Source organism: Pinus tabuliformis, chromosome 5_1 (genome assembly GCF_031772625.1).
Source record: "Pinus tabuliformis cultivar Carrire ecotype Pingquan chromosome 5_1, CPIR1, whole genome shotgun sequence".
NCBI classification, from domain to species: domain Eukaryota; kingdom Viridiplantae; phylum Streptophyta; class Pinopsida; order Pinales; family Pinaceae; genus Pinus; species Pinus tabuliformis.
In genome coordinates this window covers 343135915-343149690 of record NC_142305.1, presented here as the reverse complement: position 1 = coordinate 343149690, position 13776 = coordinate 343135915, and positions in this window count along the sequence as shown.

Here is a 13776-nt window from a genome sequence, read left to right as displayed (position 1 = left end):
ACATAGATATTTTCCCCTGGATCCCAAAACCGGGACTACCAGATTGATTTTTTATTATGTTCCTTTCAATGTTATGATATGTATTTATACATGCCGAAGCATTCAATACCATGGACTGAAAACCATCACGTCCAAAACCATGTGATAAAACCATGCAAAAAACCATAGGTAGGTCCGCCCAACCTAATATAGGGTACAAAAAAAAAGTTTCCAGGGGCGTTGCCTCAGACCCCATAGAGGGGGGCTACCCTCCCCCCTCAAACCTCTTATGACCCCCCCATTGAACAATCAGTGCAACAAAGGGGGGGCTCCACCCCCCCCTTTAATCCCCCAGTTAACTGCGTAGGCTAGTAGTGGAAAGAATATAACACAACCCAATAGTTTTTGTAGTGAATCGATTGCTTCGTGATGAAGTGCTTCCTTGTTTCTGTCTAGGAGGATGGTTGCTTGCAGATGTGTCCATTTTCCGTTGTTTAAGCTCGGAAACTTATGTTGTAAAGTTCTTGACTAGGCAAGTGAGCTTTTCAATATCGTTTGTTTCCTCGTCTCTACCTTTTCTCACCACTACCTTTTCTCTACCTTTTCTCGCAACTACCTGGGATTTGAGCTAGCTCTTGAGTCATAGTGGCTATCTCAAAATATCCCAAGGGAGATATATTTAACTAATAGATACCTCATGATTTATGTGTTCGAGATTTATTTCATGCCATTTTAAAAAACCCCCCAAAAAATTGAACTCCTATGATATGTACCTTTTCCTGCGAGGATTGCCATTCGACGTTCCTTTGCACTTCTCGGTGAAAATGCTAGTTTATTATTCTAGAGCACATATACATTTTATCTCTATCTTCGTTATGACATGTGATGAGCCTCAGTATTGCAACAAGAATGATACAACCCCCAAGGCTACCAACTTTAATTATCAACCCGGGGTTCGTACAAACTTAAGAGGCATCGACACTATATGTGCAACATAAATGTGTCATTCCTTTGCTATCATGATTTAATGGAGTGAATGTAATGAAATCAAATTCTAAACTAATTGTAGAAATGGAAATGCTAGAAATGGAAACCTTAACCTATTGCTAGAAAGAAAATACAAAGAACGTGAACCTATTCTAATTGCATAAAGCAAAAATCATGAACTAAATATCAATCATTACTTTTCAAAGAGTTTATATCCATTGATAGAGTTCATTGGATGTGGCAATCAAGAAAATCATCATTGTGTTATCCATTTCATAAATTTGTCCATTAACCCAAATTGTTGAGATATTTTGCAGGGGTAAAAAGGAAAGTCCTAAGTGGTGTTTATTCGTCCTCAACCATTGATTTAGAGCCTAGGGGTTATGATTCAACTCTGAGGGACACAAACCAAGCTTTGTGAGAAAACATGGGAAAGTACATACATGTTGGAAGAGTGCTACAGGAAGTTATAGGTGCTACTACAGGAAGTTACAAATTTTCTACAGGAAGATATAATTCACCAAATGACCAAGTAAATAAAATACAAATTGGATGGGACAATTTTTTTTATTGAATAGGATGTCTTAGGTCTCCATTCCAAGTGGAATTACTCAATATAACCCTTGTTAACCCATGCTAAATAATAATAGAAAAGTACTAATCTAAAATCTAGAAATTTGAGAACTAGTGAGCTAGTTAATCTATCAAATGCTTAACCTAATCAAGTGCAAATGCAACTGGGTAATTTTTTTTATTAAATAGAATGTTTTTATGATCTAATTCAAGTGGAATCAACTCAATTTAAGCTCATTAGCATGTTCTAAAAATTAACATAAATTTACTACTATTTGCCACAAGGGACTTCCAGAAATTTAGATTTGGGAATAAGAAAACTAATCTAACTAGCTAAATGATTGCTATGAATTTCAAAAGCTATTACAGGGATGAAATAATTCTTGTGGTACTACAAAAGAACTTATTTCAACCATTTAACTCAATTCTATGACAAGAAATCATCAATACTAAATACAGAAATAGGAAAAACAAGAACAAGAGATGCATGTGAATAAGAAGTGAAAAGAGGAAAAATAAATTATACAAAAAGGGCTCTGAGGCTCTTAGGATGGCCATGCCCAAGGAAAATTAGAGTCCTATGTAGGAGACCAATATTTATAAGGTGAAAATGGCACCAATCTTCATTATTTCCATCAATACAATTACATCCCTGCAAGATATGATAGTGGAGCTACAAAAATACGAGTTCTCCCCACAAGAAGACTAATAAAAGCAACCCCTAGAGGAAAATTCGAAGTGGTACTTATAAAGTATGATGAGGAAGCATTTTCATTGAAAGGAGGAATATTTTCCCTCCAAAATCCCTTAAATAGTGGATCTTGTTCCCAACACTAGCAATCTGCATTAAATGACAGGGAGCACATTCCTAGATTTTCTCAATCATTGGAGCTCTAGAATTTGTGCAATAATTTCATAATATCTTTTTGATTTATTATCCAATATTGATCCTCTTGTTGTAGGAAGTAAATCCATAAATTATATCCTCCTCCAAATCTTCATAATCTGTCCAATATTCTCACAATATTCCAAAAAAATAAATAATATTGGGCACAAATATGCAATTATCCATAAACCTTCCTAATGAACATATTAAAGTTAAAAATATGTTATCTAATGCAAAAAGAAAGTTTAATGTGCTGAAGGATGGTTAGACGAGCCTTAATTTATGTCTAATTAGAGGCCCATCATACCCCCTACTAAAAGTGTTGCTCATGCTTTGAGCAACTTAGTGACCTTATTGTGCCTCATTCAAGGCCCTGATGGCCTCTCTCTTACACATTCCTCAGTCATTTCTCTTAAGAATCTTGGGTATAGGTTCTACAAGGACAAGCACAAAATGTAGTTGTTATTTTCATGATTGTTTAGCAGTCCTTAAAGCACAAAAACATAATTTTCCTCTTTGCAAGTGAACTATGTTGGCTTGTAGATCCATTTCATTCACATCCTCTCCATTGAAACCTTCATTCCAATTTCACTCATTATTCCAATTTTCTGTGCATAGAAAAATCACAGTATTTCTAGAGACAATTAGCTTGCCTTTTTCCCCTTGAATATTTTTCAATTTGGCAAGGTCTTCCACATCCTTTTCCAATCTCCTGTTGCCTTTCTCCACCATTTTGACTCCTTTGAAACCTTCAAAGGCCCTTAGATGAGATCCTGTAGCAACATAGAGCATGCTATAGCAAACCTGTAGCACACCACAACATCTATCAAATATTGAACAAAATTGCACCTCATGCTTAATTTTTGCCTCTTACCTTTCTATAACATCTTCTAGGCCTTAGAAAAAAACTAGAAAAATATTTGAGACCTCTTGGAAAGCCTCTTTTCATCACTGTAGTTTGAATTTTATTTTTATGGTGAATGCCTTCATGCCTTTTGTTTCCTTCTTCTTCTCTTTTATGGTCTAGATGATCGCTTAATGGGCTTTGGATTTCTTTGTTTTGATTAAGTCTCTTTCAGCCACTGCTATTTTGGTTTTTAACATAGTTTGTTCCTTTCTTCCTTCCTCCTCCTTGAGTGTTTCTTTTTGCTAAATTCCCTCTTCTCCATCTTCTTCTGCTTCTTCATTAGCTTCTTCTTCTCCTTCTTCTTGGTTTTGGGGTTTCTATGGTTAGATCCACCCACATAGCCTTCAATAAAAATTTCCAAAGCTGGAAAGGCAATTGTTTATTTACGCTAGAAGTTTTAGATATTCTTGTATAATTAGAGTTTTATGACAAAGGAAAATATAACAAATTTCTCGTATTTCCTGGAGGAATGTTGATTTTATGCTCACTAAAAAATAATTGAAATTCTCCTTCTTATCAGGCTCAATTCAAAGGAAACATCCATATTTCATTTTTTTGTTTTCCACAGGCTGTACTACTAAAAAAATGAAAATTTTTGCAGGCTTCTTGTTCACATATGGAAAGGAGAAATATGTATTTATCCTTGCTTTGGGTGTTGTCCTTAGAATCTTGGGGTTTGAAAGTGAAAGTCCTCAACGTTTGGGTATTTTGAAACAACTTTTGTCTTCCTATAGCATCTCTATTTTTCCTGTAGCAGTCACGTTTCTCCTGTAGCAGATCTGTTTTCCCCTATAGCAGCGAATAATCCACTTGTAGTTAGTCAGTCTTGGCTCCCCAGGTTTTTGGCTTTCTTTATGAGGATTGGGCTACTTCCCCTTAGATTGGAGGGAGGCTACTCCTTCAATCTTCCCCTTATTTCCCTTTAATTCTTCCTTTTACTAGCAGGTCGATTGCTCAATTGTGATTAGGGTTACTGAGGGAGGTTGAAACTTCTGACCCATCCTTAGCTTATAAAACCTCATCTCTCATGCATTGACAACAAATTTCTAGCTATAATATGCTCAAGAGAAGACGTGATGAATATTGCATACTTGTACCTACCTGATGGTTGCTGGAGAGGCATGCGTACTGTTGTTGAGTTGCCAATAGATCCATGCTTCTATGTAGGTGATAATTTCCTTTGTTTGCTTCTGCACAGGAATTCATAGCTTGATGATTCTTTGACTGATAAAGTTGTTGTGTGCAAGTTTCTTTCTAGTGCCCAATTTTCTGCTGGTGGAGTGGATTAGTGATGAAAATGGTGTTTGGGGACCTCTCTCAACCTTCCCTAAAGAAGACATGACATTTTGACTCCTTTCTCGAATTAGATTGCCTCTTGTAGCCTCTTCTCGACCATCTTGTAGTGGTACAGGATCTTCCTATAGCAATTATAGTCTTCTCGTAGAAATTTTGTTTTATGGATATCTCTCAAATGGTAGAATGGATTAACCTAATTTTTCTTTAACATGTTGAAATAATCCTTATGCAACTCCCCATAAAAAATATGGGCCAATGGATGCACGCATGTTATAGACATTTTTGTGCCTTACAGCATTGAGCATGAAATGTCAATAATCCAAGGGATCCAAAGTCCCTAAATGAGTTGTTCCTACCCCTAAAGGAACAAGTTCAACCAATGACAACTTCTCCCAGAAGTTCTCCACCAAAAACCACTCGGAAATAGTCAATTCAGGATCAATTCAGAGGCTCCACTAGCTGTCTGCGCTGAAATGCAGAGGTTACACTGGCCAGTTGCACTGCAACGCAGGTAGAAGCACTACCAGGGTGCGCTGAGTGGGAAATGACAAATGGCAAGTTCATTCAACGAGGTGGAAAGGCCCTGGAAGCTTCCAGAATCTTCCTCAATGACACTTGCCTCAATGAATTCGACTAGTGATGTGTAAGAGGTTCTCAACCTCCAAGTGGAAGCAAGAACTGACAGAGAGAATCCACAAGTCAAAACATGAGCTGACTCATCCTCTCTGCTCACATCTATATATGGATCTCTCACCCAGAGGTTCAGGAGGCTGGAATTTTGTACTTTGCAGAGAATTGCTGTTGGTTTGAGATTGAGATTAGTACATTGGGTGATTTATGCTTTGTTGGAGGAGAGGAAGGGATTCTTTTGCTGGGAGGTAGATGCTGGATCGGGACTCATTTGGTTGTATCTCCTCTTGAACCTTGTTTATCATATCAATAAAGCTACTTGAGTTTCTCCTATATGCTTGTATTTCAATGATGTTTTGTTATATTTGCATATTTAGTTTATATCTGATCCTAAACTAGTTATGAATGTGAATCTATATCTTTCGTGTAGTCTTCTGCTCTTGTGATCTTGCAGGAACCGTGTGAAGCTGGACCAGTGAAAGAGCAGGCAGCGGGAAGCGAATGAAAGGGAGAGAGTGATTGGATCGACAAACTAGCGGAAGACACCGGTTAGTTACATCCTTCTTTCTCTATTTGCATCTCATAAAGAAGAATACTCAGATAGCTTTCCTTGTTTGTTGCTAAGGCACTATCACCTCTTAGAGTGGGATAGGGGCATTCCGAATTGGATACTTTTCCCAACAACAAATTGGCGACTCCGCTGGGGAAAGTATCTTGTTGGTTTACTTGTGTTTCTATTGCTATTCATTTCATAAACTCAAGAGTGCCGAATCGAACTGCATTTGCTATTTACAAATGCAAAGTAGAGATCAGCTACTCTAGCCCTCTCACTGGGCCTGTTTATGATCTGAGAAGCTGATTCACAAGTGCTCTAACAGCCCTTTGTGATAGATCTTAGTCCTCCTATAAATCATCCTCCTAATTGTACCTAATTGATAGCTTTTATCCGGCCAAAAACTGTAGAAAAAACTGCAAACCGTAACCCAGAACCCAGAAACAACTCTCGTTTCTGCTTCAGCGCAGACTTTGTGAAGAGATTCTGCATTTCAACGCAGGTCCCGTGAAGGCTACCTGCGCTAAATGTCAAAACCTCTGTGTTGGGAGTGCGCTGATCAGTCTTTGCCTTGTGCAGCTGTGGTTCTCTGCTTCCTTTTGCTCAGTTTTATCTCTGTTTCTTGAAGCCTGTTATCAGTCAGTGTACCTATCTGAAACCCCTTTTCTTTGCCTCAATTCTGCCTCAGTTATATAAAGAAACTGTATTTGTTCTTTGTGTATTTGTTACATCATTTTCAGTTTCCCATTACATCAGTAAACTAGTCATACTGTCGCCCCTAGATCTAGACCTGTCGTAAGTGTCGTTTTGATCTTAGGAGTGAGTTTGTTTGCTGTTCACAGTTGACTTAGCTTTTACTTTTGTCTTTTGGTTTGAATTTATGCATTTCAAAGTGTCGAAACAAGTAAATCATAAAGTGTCGTAATCGTCTTTTTGATTTAGAAAAAGGAACATGTTTGTGTTTTCACTTGAAATCGAATTCAAATTTATATAACAGCTTTCTTTTTAGGCATCAATATTAAGAAAGCGAAAACAAATACATGCATATGTGCATTTGCATTTTGACAGTTTGTATGTTGATTTAGGGAAAAGTGCATTACTGTGTGCTCTATGCTCTTTGAGAAAAGATGGTGTCCTTCTTTTCCCCCTTGTAGCTAGGATTTTCATTGTTGAAAAGATATAAAGCTTGCTTATCATCTTTAGACTGCATTTAGGAATTGTATCATACATCTCGTGGTGATCCAAAAAGGCAAACTTCTAAAAAAGATCAACCTAAAATAAATTGAATGAACTTAACAACGCTTTGTAACATAACGCACAACATAGAGGTCTAGGCTAGAGACGTGTTCCGGCGTCGTAAAACCTGGTCATTGGTCGCCTCACAGATGGTTGGGTGATTCCTCCTGAGAGACGATTAGTACCAGTATGGATTGTGCTCCCACGTACCGTCGCGTATATATTGGGAGACCCCTATAGGAATATAACCTTTATCCATAGGAAGCTGTGTCGGCCGCCCTACTGATCGCAATGCACTAAACACAGCATTCAGGAAGATCGACCGCCCGTACCCTAAAAAGTATTCTGCGGTTTTGCGAAAAATTTGGCACACCCTCTACCTAGAACTCCAGAGCAGTTCCTTTTGGCCTTTTTCAAACTCTATAACGAAAAAAGTCCATCCAAGCATTTGTCACTTCGGGCTCGTTAAAACATCGAAGGAGACTAGAGTCATCTTTAGCTTTTTCTCGACTCTTTAAAATTGAAAAAGCAAGTTGTGTCTAAAGTGTCGTTAAAAATTTATTTTAAACGGAACAATCACCCCTTTGTCCTGCGTTGATCTTTAGGTTGAGAAAATGGAGCCCACCAACCAAGGAATTCCCCTTGGTGGAAATCCTAGTCCCTTCTCCTCTTGGGGAGATGTTGGTGCGCCCCATATGGCCACATTGTCACTTCCAGGACTGACAATTGGCCTGCCGGTCTGGCTCTTCTCAACCAATGTCGTTCAGAACACCACTATTCCTGAACAGTCGAATCAACAATTAGACGAGTCTAGAATTTCCCACCAACCTTCTACTTCTTATAATTCTTCCTCTCTTCCTTCCTCTTCGCGTAACGGAACTGGTAAGACTAAAAACCAAGTTCCTAAGGAGAAGAAGGAAAAGAAGAAGAAAGAGAAAAAGAAGAAGGAGCCAAAGGCAAATAAGGGAAAACAAGTGTCGTCTGATGAAAATCCACACACAGCACTGACCAGGCCTAGATCGCCATGTGTCATCTGCAAGGGAGACCACTTTCACCGAGATTGTCCCTGCATCCCTCGGATACTAAGGGACTGGTCTCCCCGTTTGCACAATCCGGTGTCGTCAACCTCTGATAGCCATGTTGAAAGTACACTGTCAACTAGCGAAAGTGAAGTTCCAGGACAGAAAGGGAGGACTAGACCTCCCTATAGACTGTGCGAAGGCAACCATGCCCTCCACCGTTGTCCCTTCTAAGACGAGGCCAAAAGAGTCTTGGAAGATCGTCCGGTTTCACCATTACGACTTCCTCCTGGATATCAAAGACTCTTGCCAAGTCCTTCGTTAGTTGAAAATCCAGCTGGCCCACTCAAGTGGTCAGCTGAAGCATCTATCATTGAGGATAAACCGACTGAATCCATACCAGACGAAAGTCAAAAGGTCGAGGCGGCAGTTGACCCGGTATTGCCTTCAGAGGATTTATCTTCGAATGATACTGTCACTGAAGAGGATAAGGATGACACCATCCAGATTCTTTTCATCAACACAGACTCTGACGAACACGGGGGCAATGCACCCATTCCTTTATCGCAGGAAGGAAGTTCGTCAGAGCAATATCCGGCCGTCTATTCGGTCCCACCACCAAGCAACCTAGTTGTGTCCTTCGACTGGAACCAACTAGGCAGACCCCGGTTACCAGCCAGTATACCATTCAGAATTATCGTTCAAATATACAGAATGGTAATGGCTGGTACCATCATTGATGAAGGGGCATCTCTGAGTATCCTTTCCTCTATTGCTTGGAAAGCGCTTGGTTCGCCATCACTTTTTCCTGAAATGAGAAATCTATCAGGCTTCGATAAAGGAACCAGTCGACCTTTAGGGATCCTCCCCAATGTGCCGATAACATTGAAAGAGAAGACCGTTCAAATGAACGTGATGGTCGTTCAAGGACCCTTGGATTATAACCTACTCCTTGGACGAGATTATATATATTGCATGGGAGCCATCGTCTCCTCACTCTTTAGAGTAATGTGTTTTCCGCACGAAGGAAGAGTGGTCAAGCTCGTGGACCAACTTTCATTTCTCGGATCACGCATCGCAAATAGTCACACACCATCCCTAAATGGTCTCTTCACACAAGAAATGTCTCAACCTACGGTCCGTCCTCCCGATGAGCGCGAGTGATTCGGAAAGATATGACTGGAACCCAGGGGGCATGCGTCCTGGTCTGCTTCGGCAGGAAAACTTTGGGTATAAGGTAGGTTTCCGCAGGAGAATATGACTAGTCTGTACCCCGCCCATGCTGGAAGAGGGTTATTCTAGAATAAGATTCTTTTGTCAAAGTTATGTGTTTGGCACTCGTTGTCACTCACCTTTGTTTATCTCGGTAGACATAGCCAAAGAAGTGTTTTGTTTGCTGTGTGAATAGAACAATCTTTGGGTGACCTGTAAGAGGTAGGCCTCTCCCACTAAAACACATGTTTTATTGGACTAAAGTAGGGGTAACCTTGAAACTCTGTTTTATACCTGGGGGCATGCAAACCTTTTGGAGTGCACGCAAGGGGCGGCTATTTATTTTTTAAATTTTTAGGACCTCTAACCCTTTAAACTCGTAGGATTAGTCGTTTCCGAACTTGCACAACGAAAGGATTCCGGGGCAAAGCTTTATGAGGTGCAAGCCCCATAAAAAATGGCATCTTAAATGAGACTTTCTTATCATATGACTGGATAATCGAGCAGTTTTATCGTATAGTTCATGCTCGTTAAAAAATAAACATAAAATCGAGCAGTTTTAGCACATAGTTCATGCTCGTTAAAAAATAAACATAAGATCGAGCAAGTGTTTCGACCCGTGTTTAAGCTCGTTAAAAAATGAACTACCCGGTAAATAACCACTGCGAACGTAAATTATCAGCCATTAAAGCCTTGGTCGTGTTTGCACCATCACCTCCACTTTTCCATTGGCCGATCATTCACCTCCATTTGATTGTTTACCCATTTTGAGGAACAGCTGCGAAGAGTGATTTCACTTAGCCATCCTTGTGACACTGCCGTGATTGGAAAATTCCAAGCCTTACCTGGAATCAGCTGCTAACCTGTTTCATCACTCGTTCCTCAAAAGACGAGTCTTATTTAAGCTCTTTTCATCTGACTCGTAAAATATGAAAAGATTGCCGAGTTTTGACCTTCCAGCTCGTTAAAGCGATCGAAAGTGCTATCCCTCCTCTAGATTTTAATCTTTTTGGACCTGAGGGATTATTGCACAAAAAGATCGAGCGCTTGTTTTGTTCGGCTCGTTAAAAATATCGAAAACTCATACCTTCTGTGTTGTTTTATACTTTTTTGGACTTAAGGGATTAGATGACGAAAAAGGAACTTTGGAGTTACCTTTACGTACCTTTTCAGACTCTCTAAAATTGAAAAGGACCGAGTTATCTTTGTCGTTAGACTCGTTAAAAAGCATTAATAGCGACAAACTTGTCTTTAGACGAGAACGAGTTTCACTATCGCTAGGCTCGTTAAGACATAGTGATGGGTTTGCCCGAAGGGCAAATTATAGAACAAGCATATGTTATCCTCCTCAAGCTTGACAAAAATAAAGAGGTACTGGTCAAAAATGACTGGGGAAAAATTGGGAAGAAACTCAAGGAACTTTTATTGGTAGCAAGTCGCTCTTGAACATGACACTTCCACTCCGTGCCTGAGTCGGGTTGGGTTGTTTCATTCACCGGTCACATCACCATGGTCTCGCCAATACCATCCATCTTTGGGGTAAATTCTACCAATCCATCACACAAGTGTCGCCGATATGTTCAAGAGAAGTCATCCAGAGAAGTCAACCGTGTCCCATCCACTACCATACATTATCCTTCATCCTTTCATGACCGCCACCCTGAACCATATATCATCAGATCGTTTTCACCTCCATCAAAATCATTTGCTCCGTTCCGTGTCACTGATGTGGGATACATTAAGGCCCTCCTTTGATGGATCGCTTCTTGTCGACATCAGCTCATTATCCAAGAAGTTGATCTAGGAACACCCCCTTCAGTACTTTGAAGCTTGCATGCCTCAATGGCAAGTTTCTCACTTCCGGCGACAGGTATACATCAATGACCTTCGACCGAAAGATTTTGCGTGGTGTTCGACGCCAAGTCCTTTATTCACACCATGTGAATTGTACTGTAGTACCTTGAGGGTCATTATCATTATCGGTGATTCCTCTCGCGCTTGTTAACAGTTTACATCATTGACTGGTAATCAAGCGATGTCTTTCCATGTTCGACTTCAGAACATTTCTCACATGGATCGACTTGTACTTAGAGTGAAGATCGAACGAGATTGAAGACCCCGAATCTAGTTTCATCCATCTGGGCTGCGATATATATTCAGGAAAAATAAAGACATTGACATGTACATCATTGCAGCAAATAATCATCCTACCAAAAAGGATGATGATTTCATCAAAATCATCAGTCTACCATCAGACGATTGTCTGTTCTATGTACAGAAAAATGAATTTATAAAGCTGAGCATGGGAATGCCCGCCTCAGCTAGATCATGAAAGCAGTATGAAAAATAATGTATTGTATTGTATCTTATTACTGGTCTCCTCCCAGCATTAGAAGAACTTCGGATCCTCCTAATAAAGCATTTCACCCGATAAACGGCCTCATACTTTAGGGGGCAACTGTTATAGACATTTTTGTGCCTTACAACATTGAGCATGAAATGTCAATAATCCAAGGGATCCAAAGTCCCTAAATGAGTTGTTCCTACCCCTAAAGGAACAAGGTCAACCAATGACAGCTTCTCCTAGAAGTTCTCCACCAAAAACCACTCGGAAATAGTCAATTCAAGATCAATTCAGAGGCTCCACTAGCTGTCTGCACTGAAATGCAGAGGTTACACTGGCCAGTTGCACTGCAACGCAGGTAGAAGCACTACCAGGGTGCGCTGAGTGGGAAATGACAAATGGCAAGTTCATTCAACGAGGTGGAAAGGCCCTGGAAGCTTCCAGAATCTTCCTCAATGACACTTGCCTCAATGAATTCGACTAGTGATGAGTAAGAGGTTCTCAACCTCCAAGTGGAAGCAAGAACTGACAGAGAGAAGCCACAAGTCAAAACATGAGCTGACTCATCCTCTCTGCTCACATCTATATATGGATCTCTCACCCAGAGGTTCAGGAGGCTGGAATTTTGTACTTTGCAGAGAATTGCTGTTGGTTTGAGATTGAGATTAGTACATTGGGTGATTTATGCTTTGTTGGAGGAGAGGAAGGGATTCTTTTGCTGGGAGGTAGATGCTGGATCGGGACTCATTTGGTTGTATCTCCTCTTGAACCTTGTTTATCATATCAATAAAGCTACTTGAGTTTCTCCTATATGCTTGTATTTCAATGATGTTTTGTTATATTTGCATATTTAGTTTATATCTGATCCTAAACTAGTTATGAATGTGAATCTATATCTTTTGTGTAGTATTCTGCTCTTGTGATCTTGCAGGAACCGTGTGAAGTTGGACCAGTGAAAGAGCAGGCATCGGGAAGCGAACGAAAGGGAGAGAGTGATTGGATCGACAAACTAGCGGAAGACACCGATTAGTTACATCCTTCTTTCTCTATTTGCATCTCATAAAGAAGAATACTCAGATAGCTTTCCTTGTTTGTTGCTAAGGCACTATCACCTCTTAGAGTGGGACAGGGGCATTCCGAATTGGATACTTTTCCCAACAAAAACGCATATCGAGAAAAATTAAAAATGGTTGTAGCTGATGGAGGTCGATTTCTCGAAAAGTGTGCACTGGAATTTTCTGAAATTTCTTGGTCATGTTACCATCATCCATATACATCTCCCCTAAAAGATCTCGGAAAATGGATGCACGGTTTTCAAGATATGAAAAAAATTCTACCCTGTGTATTTTTACTTCTTGTAGCAAAACAAAGCCTTCCTGTAGCATTTTAGGACATCAAGGAAAATGAATAGGAAAAGTTTGGGAATGATGGGTGGATGGTGGAAATATATGAGGGTGGTGGATTAGCATGGCCTTGGTCCTTCTGGAGCATTTGAGCAAAGGATGAGAAAGTCCAAGTTTGACTTCCTTTGACTAGAATTTTCACCAATTTTTTTCTTTTGGTGCCAACTTGTTTTTGTTGCTTGTAGAGGTTGGAGAGCACCTGCATTCATGAGAGAGAGATACGTGGAGCAATGATTTTTTATTTTTTCCCTTCTTTTTTTCTAGGCCTACTAGCTGCCTCAATGAGGTTTTCAACTAGTAAGTTTGCCTAGGCGCCTCAAAGGAGGTTTTCACCTATGATTATTTTGTTTTCCAACCCATTGACCACCTCATCGAGGTTTTCAATCAATGAGTCAACCTTAGGAGCCTCAAATGAGGTTTTCACCTGAGATTTTATTTTTTCCTCTTATTTTTTATTTTTTTCTATCCTACTCTACTTGCCAGAAAGACAAAAGCATTTTCAACTGTAGGAATACTTCCAATGGAGCCACTTGCATAACGGGATGATAGATAAAATCATGTATAAGCTTGAAACATATGCTTTGACATGTACCTGAATGTGAGATACCAACTGCTTTGACTGAGATGATATTAGGAATTGTTGAAGAAGAGTGTGTTGCTGCACCTTAATGACTATTTGAAACCATATTTCAATATAGTTGTGATACCCCTGGTCCACTTGCTGATTTGGATCATTCTTCATGTCTTCTTC